Here is a 23,074-nt window from a genome sequence, read left to right on the forward strand (position 1 = left end):
GCATGAAGCCAAAATAATGCATAACGCTCCCTCTTGGAGTTACAATCTACTACTCGGCCAAAGCAATAAATAGCAACGGAGAATATGCATGAATCACTAAGGAACATAATATAAAAGGATAATCAAATATATAACTCATAACAATCTGAACATAATCTCATAATCCATCAGATCCCAACAAACCGAGCATAGCAATAGCAAGAGAATTACATAGATGCCTTGATCATGTAGGGCAGCTCACAAGGACTAACCATTGAAGCACAAGCTGGGAGAGAAGAAATCACATAGCTACTAGTCATGGACTCGTGATCCAAGGAGGACTACTCGCAGCATGTCCGAGAAGCGTCCATGGTGGTGGAGAAGCTCCTGGAGGTCAATCCTCCCTCCGACAGGGTGCGGGGAAGAGGTCTTCTGATGCTCCCGATCTTGGAAGCGCTGCGGCGGCGGAATGATGGAGAAATTCACGATTCCAGAAGTTTTGCAAGGGTTTCCTCTCAGGACTCTAAATATAAGCCAAAGGAGGGAACGGAGGAGGTGGGGCCCACCCAAGCGGCCTCCTAGCACGTCTTTGGTGATCCAGAAGCTTGTGTTTCACTGATTTTTTTATATTTTTTCTGGAATTTTTCGTTCTTCGGAAAATTGGGTAAAAGCCCCTACAAAATAGACATCAGCAGATAGAAACTAGCGCTCGGTGCACTGACTTAGTAGGTTAGTCCAAATATGTGTAAAATGATATAAAAGTGTACCAAAACATATAACAATGTCACCCAAAAGATCATGGAACAAGCAGAAATTACAGATACGTTTGGGACGTATCCCCTCCCCAAACTGCTTTCCTCCAAATCAACCTCTCCTACCCATGCCTATTCTGTGAGAGAGTGATTTTGTGTTGAGGAGACTATCTTTAGGAGCACAAGAAGAAGGAGTTCATAGTTATACCCCATCTATTACCTTTTGGAGGGTGGTGCCTCCTAGATTGGTTAGGTGTCGCTTGGGAGCCTCCTACTTCGTGTTGTGGAGTTGAACCAAGATGTTTGTAAGGGCAAGGAGATCGCCTACTTTGTGAAGATCTACCGTGAGTAAGGCTAGTCCTCAGTGGACGGAATCTGTGATGGAATAGAAAAGGCCACTTCTTTGTGGAACCTTTGTGGACTCTTGCAACCGTTACCCTCCATGGGTTGAAGTCTCCACTAACATGGACGTATGATAGCACCACCTATCAGAACCATGCCAAAAATCGCCGTGTCAACCTCATTTGTTTGATCTCCCTACCTTACTGCTTTACTCTACACTTGCATGTTTTACTTTCGGCTGCTACACTCTTAGAACTGCATGTGTAGGGTGTCCTTGACTTGCCTTAAATGCCAAATCTGCCCCTCAACTAAAATTGGGAAAATGCAAAAAAGAAATCTTGTCAAGTAGTCTAATCACCCCCTCTAGACATACTTTTGATCCTACAGATAGTGGCTATCTTGTTGGTGGAGTAGACTTTGACAATCCAACTACAAACGTGCGAGGACGTCACGCCTAAGAAATCTCTAAACTAACTCCGGGAGGTTATTGATAAGATGAAAGCACATATGGTCCCTGATAACCCACAAGTATAGGGGATTGCAATAGTTTTGGAGGGTAGAGTATTCAACCCAAATTTATTGATTCGACTCAAGGGGAAGAGAAAGAATATTCTCAAGTATTAGCAGTTGACTTGTCAATTCAACCACACCTGAAAGATTTAATATTTCAGCAAAGTATCAGTAGAAAAGTAGGGTGATAGCAGCAGTAGCAACGGTAACCAGTAGCAGCAAGGTAAGAGCAGTAGCAGCAAAGTAACATCAACAACAGTGACACCAGTAGCGGCAAAGTAACATAGCAAGGACAAGTAGGAAAAGACTCGTAGGCATTGGATCGGTGATGGACGATTATGCCCGATGTGATTCATCATGTCACAGTTATAACACGGAGAGATATGTAACTAGCTCCCGTTCGTCAATCTAATGTAGGCATGTATTCCGTATGTAGTCTTAGGGAAAAGAACTTGCATGGAATCTATTGTCCATCCCTCACGTGGCAGCGGGGTCCTAATGGAAACTACGGGATATTAAGGTTCTTCTTTTAATAAAGAACCGGACCAACGCATTAACACTTGGTGAATACATGAACTCCTCATACTATGGTCATCTCCGAGAGTGGTTCCGGCTATTGTCACTCCGGGGTTGCCGGGTCATAACACATAGTAGGTGACTACAACTTGCAAGATAGGATCTAAAACACACATATATTGGTGACAACATAATAGGTTCAGATCTGAAATCATGGCACTTGGGCCCTAGTGACAAGCATTAAGCATGGCAAAGTAGTAGCAACATCAATCTCAGAACATAGTGGATACTAGGGATCAATCCCCGTCAAAACTAACTCGATTACATGATAGATCTCATCCAACCCATCACCGTCCAGCAAGCCTACGATGAGATTACTCACGAACGGTGAAGAGCATCATGGAATTGGCGATGAAGGAAGGTTGATGATGACGATGGAGACGATCTCCCCTCTCTGGAGCCCAGAACAGACTCCAGATCTGCCCTCGAGATGAAGAACAGGAGGTGGCGGCGCCTCCGTATCGTAAAACGCGATGAACTTTCTCCTTGACTTTTTTTCCGGGCGAGACAGACTAAATAGAGCTGGATTTGGAGGCGGTGGAGTGTCGTGGGCTCCACGAGCCTGCCAGGCGCGGCCAGGGGGGCGTGGTGGACTTGTGGGCTCCACGCTCCACATCCTTCGCTGATTCTCCGAGAACTTTTATTTCTGTGCAAAAACAACACCATGGCAATTCTGCTAAAAACAACATTAGTCCAGGTTAGTTGCATTCAAATCATGCAAATTAGAGTCCAAAACAAGGGCAAAGAGTTCGGAAAAGTAGATACGACGGAGATGTATCAACTCCCCCAAGCTTAAAGCCTTGCTTGTCCTCAAGCAATTCAGTTGATAAACTGAAAGAGACAAAAGAAAAACTTTGACGAACTCTGTTGGATTTTGTTGTTGCAACTATGTCTAACTCATAACTAGAATTTCAGCAAGATCACAAGCAAACCACATAAGCAAATGACATCTAGGTCTCACGGTAAACTCATATCAATGGCATAATCAACTAGCGAGCAAATAATAATAAGTCTCAAACGTCAACATTTCAATCAAAACAACATGAAGCTGTACGAACATATGGTATCTCGCTAGATCTTTCTGAGACCGCAAAACAATTAATGAGAGCACCTTCAAAGACCAAGGGCTGACTAAACATTGTAATTCATGGCAAAGAAGATCTAGTCACAGTCATACTCAACACAGTTAAAAGCAAAGCATAAAAATGACAGAGGTGCTCTCTAATTGGTGCTTTTATAAGAGGAGGATGACTCAACAGGAACATAAATAGACAGGCCCTTCGTAGAGGGAAGCATTGATTTGCACAGGTGCGAGAGCTCAAGCTTTGAAAACAGAGATAACAATTTTGGGTGGCATGCTTTCATTGTCAACGCAATGACTAAGAGTTCTCACCATCTTCCACACTACACATGCTATAGGCGGTTCCCAAACAGAAAAGTAAAGTTTTGACCCCCCCACCACCAATCAATCACACTCCACGACTAGCCGAATCCTCGGGTGCCGTCCATACCAACATCAATCCACGGGGAGTTTTGTTTGCAATTATCTTTTTGATTTGAGCATGGAACTGGGAATTCCAATTACCGGCCCCTTTCTCGTGAATGATAGTGAATGAACACATATCAAGGATAACACACCTAGCATGGAAGATACTGATAGCCCCGTGTCACCACATGAGCGGTTCGGGCATGCAAAACAGATTATTTCTTGAAGGTTTAGAGAGTGGCACATGCAAATTTACTTGGAACGACAAGTAGATACCGCATATAGTTAGGTATGGTGGACTCATATCGAACAACTTTGGGTTTATGGAAGTGGATGCACAAGCAGTATTCCCGCTTAGTACAAGTGAAGGCTACCAAAAGACTGGGAAGCGACCAACTAGAGAGCGACAACAGTCATCAAAATGCATTGAGATTAACTAACATTGAGTGCAAGCATGAGTAGGACATAAATCACCATGAACATGAACATCATAGAGGCTATCTTGATTTTGCTTCAACTACATGCATGAACATGCGCCAAGTCAAGCCACTTGAATCATTCAAAGGAGGATACCATCCTATCACACTACATCATAGTCATCTCAAAATTCATGTTGGTATCCAAGGCAAACCATTATAAGCTCCTAGCTAATTAAGCATGGCATCAACAACTATGATCTCTAAGTAGTCATTGCAAACATGTTTCTCTCACAACAAAGCTAAATCAGGCACGATGAGCTAGTCATATTTACAAAAACAAAATAGATCGAGTTCATACCAGCTTTTCCAGGCTCAGTCACTTCATCATATATCGTCATTTTTGCCTTTCACTTGAACGACCCAACGATGTGAACAATAATAAGCGTGCTCGTGCATTGGACTACGCTCAAATCTGCAGGCAAACACAAAGGAGAAGACAAAGTAATATGGCTCTTTAACAGGTAAACAGATATGCATGCGAGAGCCACTAAACATTGTAACCATGATCTTCTACCTTGACCCAAAGAAAAAGAAAACTATTTACACGGGAAAGCTCCCAACAAGCAAAAGAAGAACAAGAAAATATTTTTGGGTTTTCTCAAACTAGACAGACACACGAAAAGAAAACGAGAAAAAGAAACAAACTAGCATGGATGATACAGTGGCAAGGTGTGAACACCGACGAACAAAGCGAAAGCATAAGGAAGAATGTAAAGTCGGTGAGAAACACGTACTCCCCCAAGCTTAGGCTTTTGGCCTAAGTTGGTCTACTCCCAAGGAGGGAAATAACCAGCTCCGGGGTACTCCGAAGTGGACTGAGGATGCCACTGCTGTGTGAGCTCCTCTAGCTCCCACTGATAAACGGGCACCTATGGTTGGGCCAAGCCCCAATATACGTAGATGTCCGAGGGCATAATAATGTACCTGCCTGCATGAAGATTGAACGAAGAAGGAGCAGGCAAAGTAATAGTCTCACGAGTACCCTGACTAAATACCAGGTTATAAATCATCCTTCTATTTATATCTCTATCAAGAAAGTCATGGCGAACCATGCTATCGTAATCTAGATATCTCACAGGAAGAAGAATCTCTTCTTCCTCGTCCAGTCTAATAGGTATCTCAAAGTGTCTAGCAAGACGAGTAGCATAGATACCTCCATAGACAATTCCTTTAGAACGGTTCGTGTTCAATCCTTGAGCTACTATGGCGCCCAAGCTATAAGTTTTATCATTATAAAGGGGTTCGCGCAAGACCGCAAGATCTGGGGAACTAAGTGACCCAGCTTTCCCACGGCTAATCAAACATTTTCCCACAAATAATGAGAAGTACCAAAGCACGAGAAGATGAATGCTAGCAGATCTAGTGCAAGACACTCCTCTCTCCTCTCCTACAACAATAGTATCGATGAAAGCTTAGAAGTCCGGTGGACGAGGTTCATGAATATCCCCAACTCAAGGTAATTTGCAGACATTGCAAAAATCCTGGAGTGACATGCGCTAGGGGGTATCATAAAGTTTGAACTCAACCATAGGAGGATTCTTCCTCGTATAGAAGTTAAAGCTTTGTACGAAGATATTAGTGAGTATGAGGTATTGTGGACACTTATCTTCAACGAAGGTGGTAAGGCATGCGTTCTCCACCAAGTAGTAAAATTCCTCATAAAGTCCGGCGGCGCGTAAGAACACATCACTTGGCCACTCGCACACTCGAACTTCTACAACTCGAGGCACCGGATACCTGGGTTTCTTCTCACTTCCATCATCCTTGGGGTCACGGCTTGAAGAGCCTCTTAAGAACGTCCTCATCTTTTCCCTTTTCTATCTCTGAAAATTTCTGAAATTTTTAGTGACTCTAAGGAAAAGTGAATAAGGCTCAACGAAAATCGTAGCAACTACTCCAACAAGTCCCTAGAGGCCATATTACGCATAAAAACTACTTGGGACCAGCTAAAATTAGCATGCAAAGCTCAAGAACAGGGTCACCAAGGCAGCAAAAATACGCGAAGTATAAGGCACTAGAGCAAAAACTAATTGGACCAATGGAGGAGTCACTTACCAAGGAGTAATTTCCCCAAAGCAGTTCGGAGAATGGTGCTTTGAGCAAAGAGATCGAAAATCCCTGCAAGAGGAGCAAGAACACGGGTTTGAGCTGCGAAACGATTTTTTTTGAGGTAGGAGAAGCAGATGGGAGCTAGAAGGAGTGGAGGGGGTGCAGGTGGTCCCCACAAGCCAGGTAGGCGCGGCCAGGGGGTTTGCCCGCGCCTCTAGTTCTTGTGGCCCACTGGTGCAGCCCCCAGACTAGCTCTTCGTTTCAGTATTTTTCAAAAATTCTAGAAAAAATCATACTTGATTTTCAGGACGTTCGGAGAACTTTTATTTTTGGGGTACTTTTCTACGGGACGCTAAAACAGAAAACAGGGAAAACTAAACTAAATCTATCATTTTTCTTGTAAGCAACCGAAGGTGAAAGCTTGAAACAGATGTTTGTGGCTCCTCGATTCATCCATCTCATGGTCATCGAAAGAAATCCGTCAATGAGGTTGATCAAGTCTCCTCCACAAACCTTTTCGAATCGCTAAAGATAACGGAGAATTTTCGAATAACCACTAGGTCACCTCAATGGGGATGTGTATCTCCCCAACAAGCAAATCATACTTCATCTTAACAGGAGGTATAGGGCCTTCAAAGCTCCCAATAAGAATCAATGAAGTTTCTTCGATAGCATTGATGCAATGTACTCGATATTGTTTCTTCGGAAAGTGCACCGTATGCTCATTACTGTTGACATGGAAAGTGACATTGCCTTTGTTGCAATCTATAACAGCCCCTGCAGTGTTTAAAAAGGGTCTTCCGAGGATGACCGCCATGGCATCGTCCTCTGGAATATCCAAGATAACAAAGTCTGTTAAGATGGTGACGTTAGCAACCACAACAAGCACATCCTCGCAAATGCCGATAGGGAAAGCAGTTGATTTGTCGGCCATTTGCAGAGAGATTTCAGTGGGTGTCAAGTTATCCAGTTCAAGCCTAGGATAAAGAGAGACAGAGGCATAACACTAACACCTGCTCCAAGGTCGCATAAAGCAGTTCTAACATAGTTACCTTTAATGGAGCAAGGTATAGTGGGCACACCGGGATCACTGAGTTTCTTAGGAGTTCCACCCTTGAAGGTATAATTAGCGAGAATGGTGGAAATCTCAACCTCAGGTATCCTCCTCTTATTAGTGACAATATCTTTCATGTACTTAGCATACAGAGACATTTTGAGCATATCTGTCAAACGCATTTGCAGAAAGACAGGTCTAATCATTTGAACAAAGCGCTCAAAATCCTCATCATCCTTTTTCTTGGATGGTTTGGGTGGAAAGGGCATGGGCTTCTGAACCCATGGTTCCCTTTCTTTACCATGCTTCCTAGTAGCGAAGTCATTCTTATCATATCTTCTTTTCTTAGGCTGTGGGTTATCAAGATCAACAGGTTCAATCTCCACATCCTTATCATTGCTAGGTTGAGCATCAACATGAACATCACGATTGATATTGTCGTTAGGCTCATGTTCATCACCAGATTGTGTTTCAACATCAGAGATAGAAACATCGTTTGGACTCTTAGGTGTAGCAGCAACAGGGTTGCTAGCATGCAAATCCCTATCATCTTTCTTCTTCTTTCTAGGATGACTAGATGCATCAGTGCTAACTCTTTGAGGATCTTGTTCAATTCTCTTCGGATGACCCTCAGGATACAGAGGTTCCTGGGTCATTCTACCGCCTTTAGTAACGACTCTGACAGAATTGTCATTCAACTCATTGAGAAAGTCATTCTGAGCCTTAAGTACTTGTTCTACTTGAGTAGTAACCATAGAGGCATGTTTACTCATGAGCTTAAGATCATTGACATTTCTGTCCACACAAGCACTTAAATGACTAAGCATACAAGCATTTTGTTCCAATTATCTGCTAACATAATCATTGAAACTCTGTTGTTTGGCAACAAAGTTATCAAATTCATCCAGGCATAGGCTAGCAGGTTTATCAAAAGGAATATCACTCTCATCAAACCTACGCAGGGAATTTACTTCTACTACCTGTATCGGGTTATCAAGACCATGGATCTCTTTGATAGGTGGTAGATTTTTGACATCTTCAGATTTAATGCCTTTCTCTTGCATAGATTTCTTAGCTTCTTGCATATCTTCAGGACTGAGGAATAGAATACCTCTTTTCTTTGGAGTTGGCTTAGGAGGTGGTTCGGGAATAGTCCAAGCATTCTCATTGCACAAGATGTTATTCAATAGGATCTCAGCTTGTTCTACGGTTCGTTCCCTAAAAACACAACCGGCACAACTATCTAGGTGGTCTTTGGAAGCATCGGTAAGTCCATTATAGAAGATATCAAGTATTTCATTATTCTCAAGAGGGTGATCAGGCAAAGCATTCAGTAGTTGGACGAGCCTCCCCCAAGATTGTGGGAGACTCTCTTCCTCAGCTTGTGCAAAGTTGTATATTTCCTGCAAGGCAGCTTGCTTCTTATGGGCAGGGAAATATTTTTCAGAGAAGTAGTAGACCATATCTTGGGGGCTACGCACACTACCAGGAGCAAGATAAGTGAACCAGGTCTTATCATCATCCTTTAGCGAGAAAGGAAACAGCTTGAGGATATAGTAGTGGCGGATATTTTCCTCACTAGTGAATAGGGTGGCTATATCGTGCAGTTTGGTAAGATGGGCTACAACCGTTTCAGACTCATAACCATGAAAAGGATCAGATTCGACCAGAGTGATTAACTCAGGGTCGACAGAGAATTCATAATCCTTATCAGTCACAAAGATAGGCGAATTAGCAAACTTCGGGTCATATTTCATCCTTGCGTTCAAAGATTTTTCTTTCCACTTGAGCAGTAATTTCTCAACATCATAGCTATCCTTACACGCAAGAAAATCCTCAGCTATCTCTCCCTCCATAACATAACACTCAGGCGTATCAGGCAATTCATTTTCAGGAGAGCTAGCTCTAGCAGGCAAAACAGGTTCTACTTCAATAGTATCAGTAGTTTTAGAAGTATCATCACATCTAACAGCAACTCTAGCAATTTGTGCATCAAGGAATGCACCTATTGGCAAAGTTGTATCAAGCATAGCATCATCAGGCAAAGCAGTATCAAGCATAGCATCATCATAAGCATCATAGGCAGCAGAAGTAGCATCATCAAGCATAGGCGACAAATCAAGATTTCTAGCAGGAGGTGATGTCGCAAACTTACTCATAACTGAAGGTGAATCAAGTGCAGAGCTAGATGGCAGTTCCTTACATGTCCTCGTAGTTGAGGGCAAGACTTTAGTTCTTGGATCTATCGGATTGCTCATAGTGACCAGCACACGTAAATCCCAAGTGACTCAAAGAATATAGATGTGCTTCCCCGGCAACGGCACCAGAAAATAGTCTTGATAACCCACAAGTATAGGGGATCGCAACAGTTTTTGAGGGTAGAGTATTCAACCCAAATTTATTGATTCGACTCAAGGGGAAGCGAAAGAATATTATCAAGTATTAGCAGTTGAGTTGTCAATTCAACCACACCTGAAAGATTTAGTATCTGCAGCAAAGTATCAATAGCAAAGTAGGGTGATGGCAGCAGTAGCAACGTTAACCACTACAGCAAAGTAACAGCAGCAACAGTGACAGCAGTAGCGGCAAAGTAACGTAGCAAGGACCAGTAGGAAAAGACTCGTAGGCATTAGATCTGTGATGGATGATTATGCCAGATGTGATTCATCATGTAACAGTTATAACACGGAGATATATGTAACTAGCTCCCGTTCGTCAATCTAATGTAGGCATGTATTCCGTATGTAGTCATACGTGCTTAGGGAAAAGAACTTGCATGACATCTATTGTCCATCCCTCCCGTGGCAGCGGGGTCCTAATGGAAACTACGGGATATTAAGGTTCTCCTTTTAATAAAGAACTGGACCAAAGCATTAACACTTGGTGAATACATGAACTCCTCATACTATGGTCATCTCCGGGAGTGGTTCCGGCTATTGACACTCCGGGGTTGCCGGGTCATAACACATAGTAGGTGACTACAAGTTGCAAGATAGGATCTAAAACACACATATATTGGTGACAACATAATAGGTTCAGATCTGAAATCATGGCACTCGGGCCCTAGTGACAAGCATTAAGCATGGCAAAGTAGTAGCAACATCAATCTCAGAACATAGTGGATACTAGGGATCAATCACCGTCAAAACTAACTCGATTACATGATAGATCTCATCGAACCCATCACCATCCAGCAAGCCTACGATGAGATTACTCACGAACGGTGAAGAGCATCATGGAATTTTCGATGAAGGAAGGTTGATGATGACGATGGCGATGATCTCCCCTCTCCGGAGCCCAGAACGAACTCCAGATCTGCCCTTCAGATGAAGAATAGGAGGTGGCGGTGCCTCCTTATCGTAAAACACGATGAACTCTTCTCCTTGATTTTTTTTCCGAGCGAGACGGACTAAATAGAGGTGGATTTGGAGGCGGTGGAGCGTCCTGGGCTCCACAAGCCTGCCTGGCGCGGCCACGGGGGTGCGCCTGGTGGGCTTGTGGGTTCCACACTCCACATCCTCTGCTGATTCTTGCGCCAGTATTTTTCATAAATTCCGGAAAAATTCTCCGTATATTTTCAGGCCATTCCGAGAACTTCTATTTCCGCGCAAAAACAACACCATGGCAATTCTGTTGGAAACAACGTTAGTCCTGGTTAGTTCCATCAAATCATGCAAATTAGAGTCCAAAACAAGGGCAAAATAGTTCGGAAAAGTAGATACGACAGAGACGTATCAGTCCCTTGCTGGTTTTGGTAATTCATGACAACATACATTGTCTCTTGGACTAATAATTATACCTTGTGTATTTCAGATATAGTCCAGAGAGAGGATTGGCTAAGGATTGTGAGGAGAATCCCCAAGAAAAGAAGGGAATAGGATTGGCCAAGCTTTAAGCTTCAAGAATCTACATTTTATATTTTGTTAGAAATCACATTTGAGTCCATAGAAAAGCCAATACTATTAAAAGGGGATGAGGTGACTATGATGATCTGGTTGATCAAGTGCTTAGAGATTAGCCACCAAAAATAATCATGAAATTCTCCCAAAAAAACTCTATCCATACCACAAAGTTAAGTTCGGTGCCACCAAGTTTTTCCTTTCAGACCCACCGAGTTTACCCTAGACAGATCCACAGCCAAACCCTAGAATCTCGGTACTACCAAGTCCAGTTTTGGTGCAACCAAAAATAATGGCCAACCTATCGATGTCAATTTTATTAAAACCAGAATTCCCAATTTTAGCAAATCGGTGTCACCGAGTTTGCTATCTGCCTAGGCCAGCCAAAATTGAACCGACCAAGATTTCTATGTCGGTCTAACCAAAACGCCAAAAGTTGCCACATTTTGCACTAGTCAGTCCAACCGAGTTTTTTACTTCCGTTTTACCGAGTTGGGCAATAATTTTGTAATAGTTTGATTTTTGGAGATGCCTATATGTATCCCTCCACCTAACTCTCGTTCTTCGAGGAAGCACTTAGAATGAACCAATACTTGCCCCATCCATTTTCTAAGAGAGAGCCACCTAGTCATGTATTGAGATCAAAATATTCCATTCCTACCATATGAATCTTGATTTCTGGCCTCCCCAAGTTTCTTTCCACCCAATTAATCTCTTCTACCCATGAAAAATCTGTGAGAGAGTGATTGAGTGTTGAGGAGACTATGTTTTCAAGAACAAGAACAAGTAGTTCATGATACTACCACATCTATTACCTTTTGGAGGGTGGTGTCTCCTAGATTTGTTAGGCGTCGCTTGGTACTTCCGACTTCATGTGGAATTGAACCAAGAAATTTTGTAAGGGCAAGGAGATTGCCTACTTCGTAAAGATCTACCCCGAGTGAGGCTAGTCCTTCGTGGATATAAGCCATCATGGAATAGACAAGGTTGCTTCTCTGTGGACCCTTCGTGGGTTCAGCCGTCCATGGACTCTCATAGTCGTTACCCTCCATGGGTTGAAGTATCCATCAACATGGACATACGATAGTACCATCTATCGTAACCACGCCAAAAATCACCATGTCATCTTTGCGTTTGATCTTCCTAACTCTACTCCTTACTTTCATATGCATGTCTATACTTTTCGCCGCTATACTCTTAGACTTGCATGTGTAGGGTGTGATTGACTTGCTATAATTGTTAAAACTTGCTCACAACTAAAATTAGGAAAAGGACAAGTTTTTATTTGGTGAAATAGTCTAATCACCCCCTCTCAACATCCCTTCTAGTGATCCAACAATTGGTACCAGAGCTTTGGTCGCCATAGCCTTGGTTTAATCACAATTGGAGGAAGATAGATATGTCTAGTTTGGGGAATCTTAGTTGTAGAGTGCCTATTCTCAAAAGGGAGTACTATAGTCAATGGAAATAGGAAATGCTTGATATCCTTGAAATTTCCATTTGAGAAAGTATGTGGAAAACCCCTATGTGCCTCCCATTGATCGCGTACATCCTTCTCATGAGGAAGAATTTGATATGCTTTGCAATCTTAGAACTATTAATCTTACCATTAGAGGATTTCCAAGAATTGTGCTTAATCAAATGATGAAATTTGAGTGTGCTTATATTTTTGTGGAAAGATTTGGAGAAAAGATATCCTGATTATTCCTTGAAAAATATTGATGTCTATCACAAAATGAAGCCCGATGATCCAAACTTTGATAATTATTTGTTTGAGCTTTGTGACCTCATGCGTGATAAAGGAGATGTCATTAGCGTCAATAACATCATTGTTGAAGCTGTTCGCATTCATAAACTTGAACATTGTTATGGTCAAAATCCTAATGGATCTTTTGATTCTTGTGACGAGGATATTCCATTTGACAATGACAATGTGGAACATGGCTACTACAATGAAGACAGAGGTTTGACATCGAATGTGAGAAGACCATGAGGAGCCTAAGTCTTATGGATAACCTTAGAGAGTACATGGTCAGAGGAAAGGAGTGGATACTCGATAGTGGATGCACCGATCACATGACCGGGGATAGAGACATGTTTCAAGAGATCACATCAAATCGTGGACCATGACGGTATGTAACTTTTGGAGACAACTCCAAGGGTAAGGTACTAGGGCTTGGTAAGGTATCCATATAGCATGATAGTTCCATTAAATGTCATGCTTGTTGAATCCATTGGCTATAATATTCTTTCCCTATCTATACTAGCGGACCTTGGTTCCAATGTGCTATTGATGAAAACTAATTGCCAAGTGTTTCTTCAAGAAAATCATAACATGATATTTATCGGTTTTTGTAGAGGTGATCTATACATTGTTGATTTCACTACAAATACAAACCTCGTACATGTCTGATTGCAAAATCATCTAAAGGTTGGCTATGGCATAGAAGGCTAGGACATGTTGGTATGCGTAATCAAGACAATCCTATCAAAGGTGATTATATTGTTGGTGTTAAAGATGTTATATTGGACAAAGATAGAATTTGTAGTGCTTGTCAAGCAGGGAAACAAGTACGAGGAAGTCATTCCGTGAAGAACATCATGACTACTAGAAGGCCACTCGAGCTGATTCACATGGATCTCTTTGGTCCCAATGCTTACAAGAGCCTTGGTGGAAATTCTCTTGGTCTAGTCATTGTTGATGATTTTTCTAGATTTACATGGGTATTCTTTCTTTATGACAGGTTGCACGTACAATATTTGTTCAAGAACTTCACTCAGAAAGCCCCAAATCAGTTTGAAGTGAAGATCAAGAAATTACGGAGTGACAAAGGATCAGAGTGTTGGGGAACGTTGCATGGGAAACAAAAAATTTCCTACGCACACGAAGACCTATCATGGTGATGTTCATCTACGAGAGGAGATTAGATCTACGTACCCTTGTAGATCGCTAAGCGGGAAGCGTTAAGAAACGCGGTTGATGTAGTCCTACAACTTCGTGATTCAAATCACCGTCGTCTTACGATCCGTCCCACGATCCGTTTCGATCTAGCATCGAACGGACGACACCTCCGCGTTCAGCACATGTACAGCTCGATGACGATCTCGGCCTTCTTGATCCACCAAGAGAGACAGAGAAGTAGATGAGTTCTCCGGCAGTGTGACGGCGCGCTGGTGTTCGTGATGATCTATTCCTGCAGGGCTCCGTCCGAGCTTCGCAGAAATCTAATCTAGAGGAAGAACTATGAGGTGTAGGTTTGAGTTGCACGTGGCCAAGTTGTGTCTCAAAACAGCCCTAAACCTCAAGTATATATAGGAGGAGCCAAGGGGTAGGGTAATCCCTTAGGGCGACGGCCAAAGAGGGCCTCCTTGGGTCGGCCGAAGTGTGAGGGAGGAGTCCTTCTCCAATCCCACTTGGATTAGGACTCCTTCCTTATTTTCCCACCTCTTTTGGATTTTCCACTTTTTCCGCATGGGCTTTCCTTGGATGACTTTTTCAGCCCATTATACCTTATTGCGCATCCAATAAACCCATGTGGACCCCTTAGGACGTGCTAGGCCCACCCAGTGGGCCCCCGGGACCCATGCGTCACTCCCGATACACTGCCGGCAATGCCCGAAAACTTCCTGGAATCCAAACACCAACTTCCTATATATCAATCTTCGTTTCCGGACCATTTCGAAAACCCTCGTGACGTCCGCGATCTCATCCGGGAATCCGAACAAACTTCGGTCACCAACACATATAACTCAACTAAACTAAAATGTGACCGAACCTTAAGTGTGCAGACCCTACGGGTTCGAGAACTATGTAGACATGACCCGAGACACTCCCCGGTCAATATCCAATAGCGGGACCTGGATGTTCATATTGGATCCTACATATTCGACGAAGATCTTATCGGTTGAACCTCTTTGCCAAGGATTCATATAATCCTGTATACCATTCCTTTTGTCCTTCGATATGTTACTTGCCCGAGATTTGATCGTTGGTACCCCTATACCTATTTTAATCTCATTACCGGCAAGTGTCTTTACCCGTTCCGTAACACAAGATCCCATGACTTACACTTGAGTCACATTGCTTGCAAGGCTTGTATGTGATGTTGTATTACCAAGTGGGCCCCAAGATACCTCTCCGTCACACGGAGTGACAAATCCCAGTCTTAATCCATGCTAACTCAACAGACACCTTCGGAGATACCTGTAGAGCACCTTTATAGTCACCCAGTAACGTTGTGACGTTTGATACACACAAGGTATTCCTCCGGTGTCAGTGAGTTACATGATATCATGGTCATAGGAATGAATACTTGACACGCAGAAAACAATAGCAACAAAATGACACGATCACATGCTACGTTTATAATTTGGGTCTTGTCCATCACATTATTCTTCTAATGATGTGATCCCGTTATCAAGTGACAACACTTGTCTATGGCCATGAAACCTTGACCATCTTTGATCAACGAGCTAGTCAACTAGAGGCTTACTAGGGACAGTGTTTTGTCTATGTATCCACACATGTATTTGAGTTTCCAATCAATACAATTATAACATGGATAATAAACGATTATCACGAACATAGAAATATAATAATAACTAATTTATTATTGCCTCTAGGGCATATTTCCAACAGTCTCCCACTTGCACTAGAGTCAATAATCTAGTTCACATCACTATGTGATTTTAACGAGTCCAACACCCATATAGTTCTGGGGTTTTATCATGTCTTGCTTGTGAGATAGGTTTTAGTCAACGGGTCTGAACTTTTCAGATTTAAGTGTGCGTTACAAATCTGTATGTCATCCTGTAGGTGCTGCTACCAATGTGCCATTTTGGAAATTTTCAAAACGACTGCTCCACTATACGAATTCGTTTTACTACTCAAAGTTATTCAGATTAGTGTAAAATCTTGCATCAATGCAACACTTTACGACGAACTCTTTAATGACCTCCATAATTGAGAAAGATTCCTTAGTCCATTAGTTACTAAGGATAACTTTGACCGCTGTTCAGTGATTCAATTCTGGATCACTCTTTGTACCTCTTAACAGACTTGTGGCAAGGCACACATCAGGTGCGGTACACAACATGGCATACTTTAGAGTCTTTGGCTAAGGCATAGGGGACGACCTTCGTCCTTTCTCTTTCTTCTCTCGTGGTCGGGTTTTGTGTCTTACTCAAATTCACACCTTGGAACATAGCCAAGAACTCCTTCTTTGCTGATCTATTTTGAACTCCTTCAAAAACCTGTCAAGGTATGCATTTCATTTGAAAGTTCTATTTAGTGTTTTGATCTATTTCTATAGATCTTGATGTTGAATGTTCAAGTAGCTCTATCCAGGTCTTCCTTTGAAAAGCTCCTTTCAAACAACCCTTTACGCTTTACAGAAATTCTACATTACTTCTGATCAACAATATGTCAACTACATATACTTATCAGAAATTCTATAGTGCTCCCATTCACTTCTTTGGAAATACAAGTTTCTCATAAACCTTGTACAAACCCAAAAAGCTTTGATCATCTTATCAAAGTGTATATTCCAACTCTAAGATGCTTGCACTAGTCCATAGAAGGATTGCTGGAGCTTGCATATTCGTTAGCCTCCTTAGGATTGACAAAACCTTCTGGTTGTATCACATACAACCTTTCCTCAAGGAAACCGTTGAGGAAACAATGTTTTGACATCCTATGTGCAATATTTCATAAATAATGCAACAACTACTAACACAATTCCAACAGACTTTTAGCATCACTACGACTGAGAAAGTCTCATCATAGTGAACTCTTTGAACTTTTCGGAAACATCTTTGCGATAAGTCGAGCTTTTTTTAATGTTGACTTTTCACCATCATCGTATGTCTTCCTTTTAAAGATCCATCTTTAGTTAATAGTCTTACGACCATCAAGTAGTTCTTCCAAAGTCTACACTTTGTTTTCATACATGGATCCTCTCTCGGATTTCATGGCCTCCAGCCATTTGCCGGAATCCGGGCCCACCATCGCTTCTCCATAGCTGGTAGGTTCATTGTTGTTCAACAACATGACCTCCAAGACAGGGTTACCGTACCACTCTGTAGTAGTACGCGACCTTGTCGACCCACGAGGTTTGTAGTAACTTGATCCCAATCTTAATGATCAGCATCATTAGCTTCCACTTTAATTGGCGTAGGCGCCACAGGAACAACTTCTTGCGCCCTGCTACACACAAGTTGAAATGACTGTTCAGTAACCTCATAAAGTTCCACCACCCTCCCACTCAATTCTTTCGAGAGAAACCTTTCCTCGAGAAATGACCCGTTTCTAGAAACAAACACTTTGATTCTGGATCTGAGATAGTAGATGTACCCAACTATTTTGTATATCCTATGAAGATGCATTTATCCGCTTTGGGTTCGAGCTTATCAGACTGAAATGTTTTCACATAAGCGTCGTAGCCCCAAACTTTTAACAAACGACAGCTCAGGTTTCTCCAAACCATATCTCATACCGTGTCATCTCAACGGAAATACGTGGTGCCCTATTTAAAGTGAATGCAGTTGTCTCCAATGCATAACCCATAAACGATAGTGGTAATTCGATAAGAGACATCATAGTATTCACCATATCAAATAGGGCGTGGCTATGACGTTCGGACACACCATCACACTATGGTGCTCTAGGTGGCATGAATTGCGAAACAATTTTCACATTGTCTTAACTGTGTACCAAAACTCGCAACTCTGATATTCATTTCTATGAGCATGTCGTAGACAGTTTATCCTCTTGTCACGACGATCTTCACTCTGAAATAGCTTTGAACTTTTCAATATTTCAGACTTGTGATTCATCAAGTAAATACTCCTGTATCTACTCAAGTCATCAGTGAAGTAAGAACATAACGATATCCACTGCGTGCCTCAGCACTCATTGGACTGCATACATCAAAAATTTATTACTTTGAACAAGTTACTCTCTTGTTCCATGTAGTATGTTTTGCATGTTTCAAGTGATTCAAAATAAAGTGAGTCCAAACGATCCATCTGCATGGAGTTTCTTCATGCGTTTATACCAATAGGTATGGTTTGCATGTCTCAGACGTTTAAAAAATTAGTGAGTACAAAGATCCATCAGCATGGAGTGTCTTCATGCATTTTATACCGACATGACTCAAGTGGCAGTGCCACAAGTGGTACTATCATTACTACTTTGTATCTTTTGGCATCAATATTATGAACATGTGTAGCACTACGATCGAGATTAAATAAACCATTGAAGGTAATTATTCAAGTAAATAGAATAACCATTATTCTCTTTAAACGAATAATCGTAATGCAATTAACATGATCCAATCATGTTCATGCTCAACGCAATCACCAAATAACAATTATTAAGGTTTTAACACAAATACCGATGGTAGAGGGTGTTGGGGAACGTTGCATGGGAAACAACAAAATTCCTACGCGCACGAAGACCTATAATGGTGATGTCCATCTACGAGAGGAGATTTGGATCTACGTACCCTTGTAGATCGCATATCAGGAAGCATTAAGAAACAGGGTTGATGTAGTGGAACGTCTTCACATCCCTCGATCAGCCCCACGAACCGTCCCGCGACCCGTCCCACGATCTGTTCCGATCTAGTGCCGAACGGACGACACCTCCGCGTTCAGCGCACGTACAGCTCGACGATGATCTCGGCCTTCTTGATCCAGCAAGCAAGACGGGGAAGTAGATGAGTTCTCCGGTAGCGTGACGACGCTCCGGTGGTGGTGAGGATCTATTCCTGCACGGCTCCGCCCGAGCTCCGTAGAAATACGATCTAGAGGTAAAACTATGGTGTCTAGATCTGAGTTGCACATGGAAAAAGTTATCTCAAATCAGCCCTAAATCACCACTATATATAGGAGGGAGGGGGAGGAGGCTTGCCTTGAGGGCCAAGCCCTCAAGGGTGCGCCGGCCAAGAGAGAGGAGGAGTCCTACTCCAATTAGGATTGGAAAGTGGAGTCCTTCTCTTCCTTCCCACCTCTCCTTTTTTTTCTTTGGTTTTCTTTCCTTGGCGCCAAGGCCCTCTTGCGCTGTCCCACGAGCCCACTAAGGGCTTGTGCGCCACCCCTAGGGCCATTGGGCTTCCCCCGGGTGGGTTGCCCCCATCCCGGTGAACTTCCAGAACCTATTCATCACTCCCGGTACATTCCCCGTAATGCCCGAAAACCTTCCGGTAACCAAATGAAGCCATCCTATATATTAATCTTCATTTCCCGACCATTCCGGAAACCCTCGTGACGTCCGTGATCTCATCCGGGACTCCGAACAAAATTCGGTAACCACGCATATAACTCAATTATACTAAAACATCATCGAACCTTAAGTGTGCAGACCCTACGGGTTCGACAACTAAGTAGACATGCCCCAAAGCACTCCTCGTTCAATATCCAATAGCGGGACTTGGATGCCCATATTGGATCCTACATATTCTCCGAAGATCTTATCAGTTGAACCTCAGTGTCAAGGATTCATATAATCCTGTATGTCATTCCCTTTGTCCTTCGGTATGTTACTTGCCCGAGATTTGATCATCGGTATCCGCATACCCATTTCATTCTCGTTATCGGCAAGTCTCTTTACTCGTTCCATAATACAAGATCCCGTGACTTACACTTAGTCACATTGCTTGCAAGGCTTGTGTGTGATGTTGTATTACCGAGTGGGCCTCGAGATACCTCTCCGTCACACGGAGTGACAAATCACCATCTTGATCCATACTAACTCAACGGACACCTTCGGAGATACCTGTAGGGCACCTTTATAGTCACCCAGTTACGTTGTGAAGTTTGATGCACACAAGGTATTCCTATGATGCCAGTGAGTTATATGATCTCATGGTCATAGGAACAAATATTTGACACGCAGAAAACAATAGCAATAAAACGACACAATCAATATGCTACGTTCATAGTTTGGGTCTAGTCCATCACATGATTCTCCTAATGATGTGATCCAGTTATCACGTGACAACACTTGCACATAGTCAGAAAACCTTGACTATCATTGATCAACTGTCTAGCCAACTAGAGGCTTGCTAGGGACATTGTTTTGTGTATGTATCCACACATGTATCTATGTTTTCATTCAATACAATTTTAGCATTGATAATAAACGATTATCTTTAAACAGGAAATATAATAATAACTATTTATCATTGCCTCTAGGGCATATTTCCAACAGTCTCCAACTTGCACTAGAGTCAATAATCTAGTCCTCACATCGCCATGTGATTTACATTGTAATAAATCGAACACCCATACTGTTCCGGTGTTGATCATGTTTTGCCCGTGGAAGAGGTTTAGTCAGCGGGTCTGCTATATTCAGATCCGTGTGCACATTGCAAATATTCACGTCCTCTCCTTCGACTTGGTCGCGGATGAGGTTGAAGCGTCGTTTGATGTGTCTGGTCTTCTTGTGAAACCTTGGTTCCTTTGCTAAGGCAATGGCACCAGTGTTGTCACGTAACAGAGTTAATGGATCTAGTGCGCTCGGCACAACTCCAAGATCAGTCATGAACTGCTTCATCCAGACACCCTTCTTTTGTTGCCTTCGAGGCAGCTATGTACTCCGCTTCACATGTACAATCTGCTACGACGCTCTGCTTGGAACGACACCAGCTTACTGCACCCGCATTAAGAATAAATACGTATCTGGTTTGTGACTTAGAGTCATCCGGATCGGTGTCAAAACTTGTGTCGACGTAACCTTTTACGATGAGCTCTTTGTCACCTCCATAACCGAGAAACATTTTCTTGGTCCTTTTCAGGTACTTCCGAATATTCTTGACCGCCGTCCAGTGATCCACTCCTTCATTACTCTGAAACCTGACTGCCATACTTATGGCCAAGTTGACGTCTGGCCTAATGCACAACATTGCATACATGATAGAACCTACGGCTGAAGCATAGGGGACGAAACTCATTTATTCTCTATCTTCCGCAGTTGCTGGGCACTGAGTCTTAGTCAATTTTATACCTTGTAACACTGGCAAGAACCCTTTCTTGGACTGATCCATTTTGAACTTCTTCAAAACTTTATCAAGGTATGTGCTTTGTGAAAGTCCTATCAGGCGTTTCGATCAATCCCTATAGATCTTAATGCCTAGCATGTAAGTAGCTTCACCTAGGTCCTTCATAGAGAAACTTTTATTCAAGTAATACTTTATGCTGCCCAAAAGCTCCACGTTGTTTCCAATCAGCAATATGTCATCCACATACAATATTAGAAATGCCACAGAGCTCCCACTCACTTTCTTGTAAATACAAGATTCTCCAACCACTTGTATAAACCCAAATGCTTGGATCACCTCATCAAAGCATTTATTCCAACTCCGAGATGCGTGCACCAGTCCATAAATGGATCGCTGGAGCTTGCACACTTTGTTAGCATTCTTTGGATCGACAAAACCTTCGGGTTGCATCGTATACAACTCTTCCTTAAGAAATCCATTAAGGAACACCGTTTTGACATCCATCTGCCAGATTTCATAATCGTAAAAGGCAGCTATTGCTAACATGATTCGGACGGACTTAAGCATCGCTACCGGTGAGAAAGTCTCATTGTAGTCAACTCCTTGAACTTGTGAAAAACCCTTTGCCACAATTCGAGATTTATAAACGGTCACATTACCGTCTGCGTCCATCTTCTTCTTATAGATCCATTTGTTCTGAATAGCCTTGCGGCCTTCAGGTAGTACTTCCAAAGTCCACACTTTGTTCTCGTACTTGGATCCTATCTCGGACTTCATGTCCTCCAGCCATTTGTTGGAATCCGGGCCCACCATTGCTTCTTCATAATTCGCAGGTTCATTGTTGTCCAACAACTTAATTGTTAAGACATGATTACCGTACCACTCAGGAGCAGTATGTGATCTTGTCGACCTGCGAGGTCCGATAGTAACTTGATCCGAAGTTTCATGATCATCATCATCAACTTGCTCCTCAACCGGCGCTGCAGCAACAGGGGTTTCCCCTTGCCCTGCGCCACCATCTAGAGGGATTAGAGGTTCGACAACCTCATCAAGTTCTATCTTCCTCCCACTCAATTCTTTCGAGAGAAACTCCTTCTCAAGAAATGCTCCATTTTTAGCAACAAACACTTTCCCTTGGATTTGAAATAGAAGGTATACCCAACTATCTCTTTTGGGTAACCTATGAAGACGCACTTTTCCGCTTTGGGTTCCAGCTTTTCAGGCTGAAGCTTTTTGACATAAGCATCACATCCCCAAACATTAAGAAATGACAGTTTTGGTCTTTTGCCATACCACAGTTCGTATGGTGTCGTCTCAACGGATTTTGATGGTGCCCTATTTAAAGTGAATGCAGCTGTCTCTAATGCATTACACTGTGGTGTTCCAGGCGGTGTCAATTGTGAAATGATTCCACATTGTCTTTAGTGAGCACCAAACTCGAAACTCAGATATTCACCCCCACGATCAGACCGTGGGAACTTGATCTTCTTGTTATGATGATTTTCAACTTCACTCTGAAATTGCTTGAACTTCTCAAACGTTTCAGACTTGTGCTTCATCAAGTAGACATAACCATATCTACTCAAATCGTCAGTGAAGATGAGAAAATAACGATATCCGTCGCGTGCCTCCACACTCATTGGACCACATACATCGGTATGTATGATTTCCAACAAGTCACTTGCATGCTCCGTTGTTCCGGAGAACGGAGTCTTAGTCATCTTGCCCATGAGGCATGGTTCGCACGTGTCAAGTGAATCAAAGTCAAGTGACTCCAAAAGTCCATCGGTATGGAGTTTCTTCATGTGCTTTACACGAATATGACCTAAGTGGCGGTGCCATAAAAAGATGGCGCTGTCATTGTTAACTCTAACTCTTTTGGTCTCAATGTTATGTATATGTGTATCATCACTATCAAGATTCAATATGAACAATCCTCTCACATTG

The sequence above is a fragment of the Hordeum vulgare genome, chromosome 5H (assembly GCF_904849725.1).
Source record: "Hordeum vulgare subsp. vulgare chromosome 5H, MorexV3_pseudomolecules_assembly, whole genome shotgun sequence".
NCBI classification, from domain to species: domain Eukaryota; kingdom Viridiplantae; phylum Streptophyta; class Magnoliopsida; order Poales; family Poaceae; genus Hordeum; species Hordeum vulgare.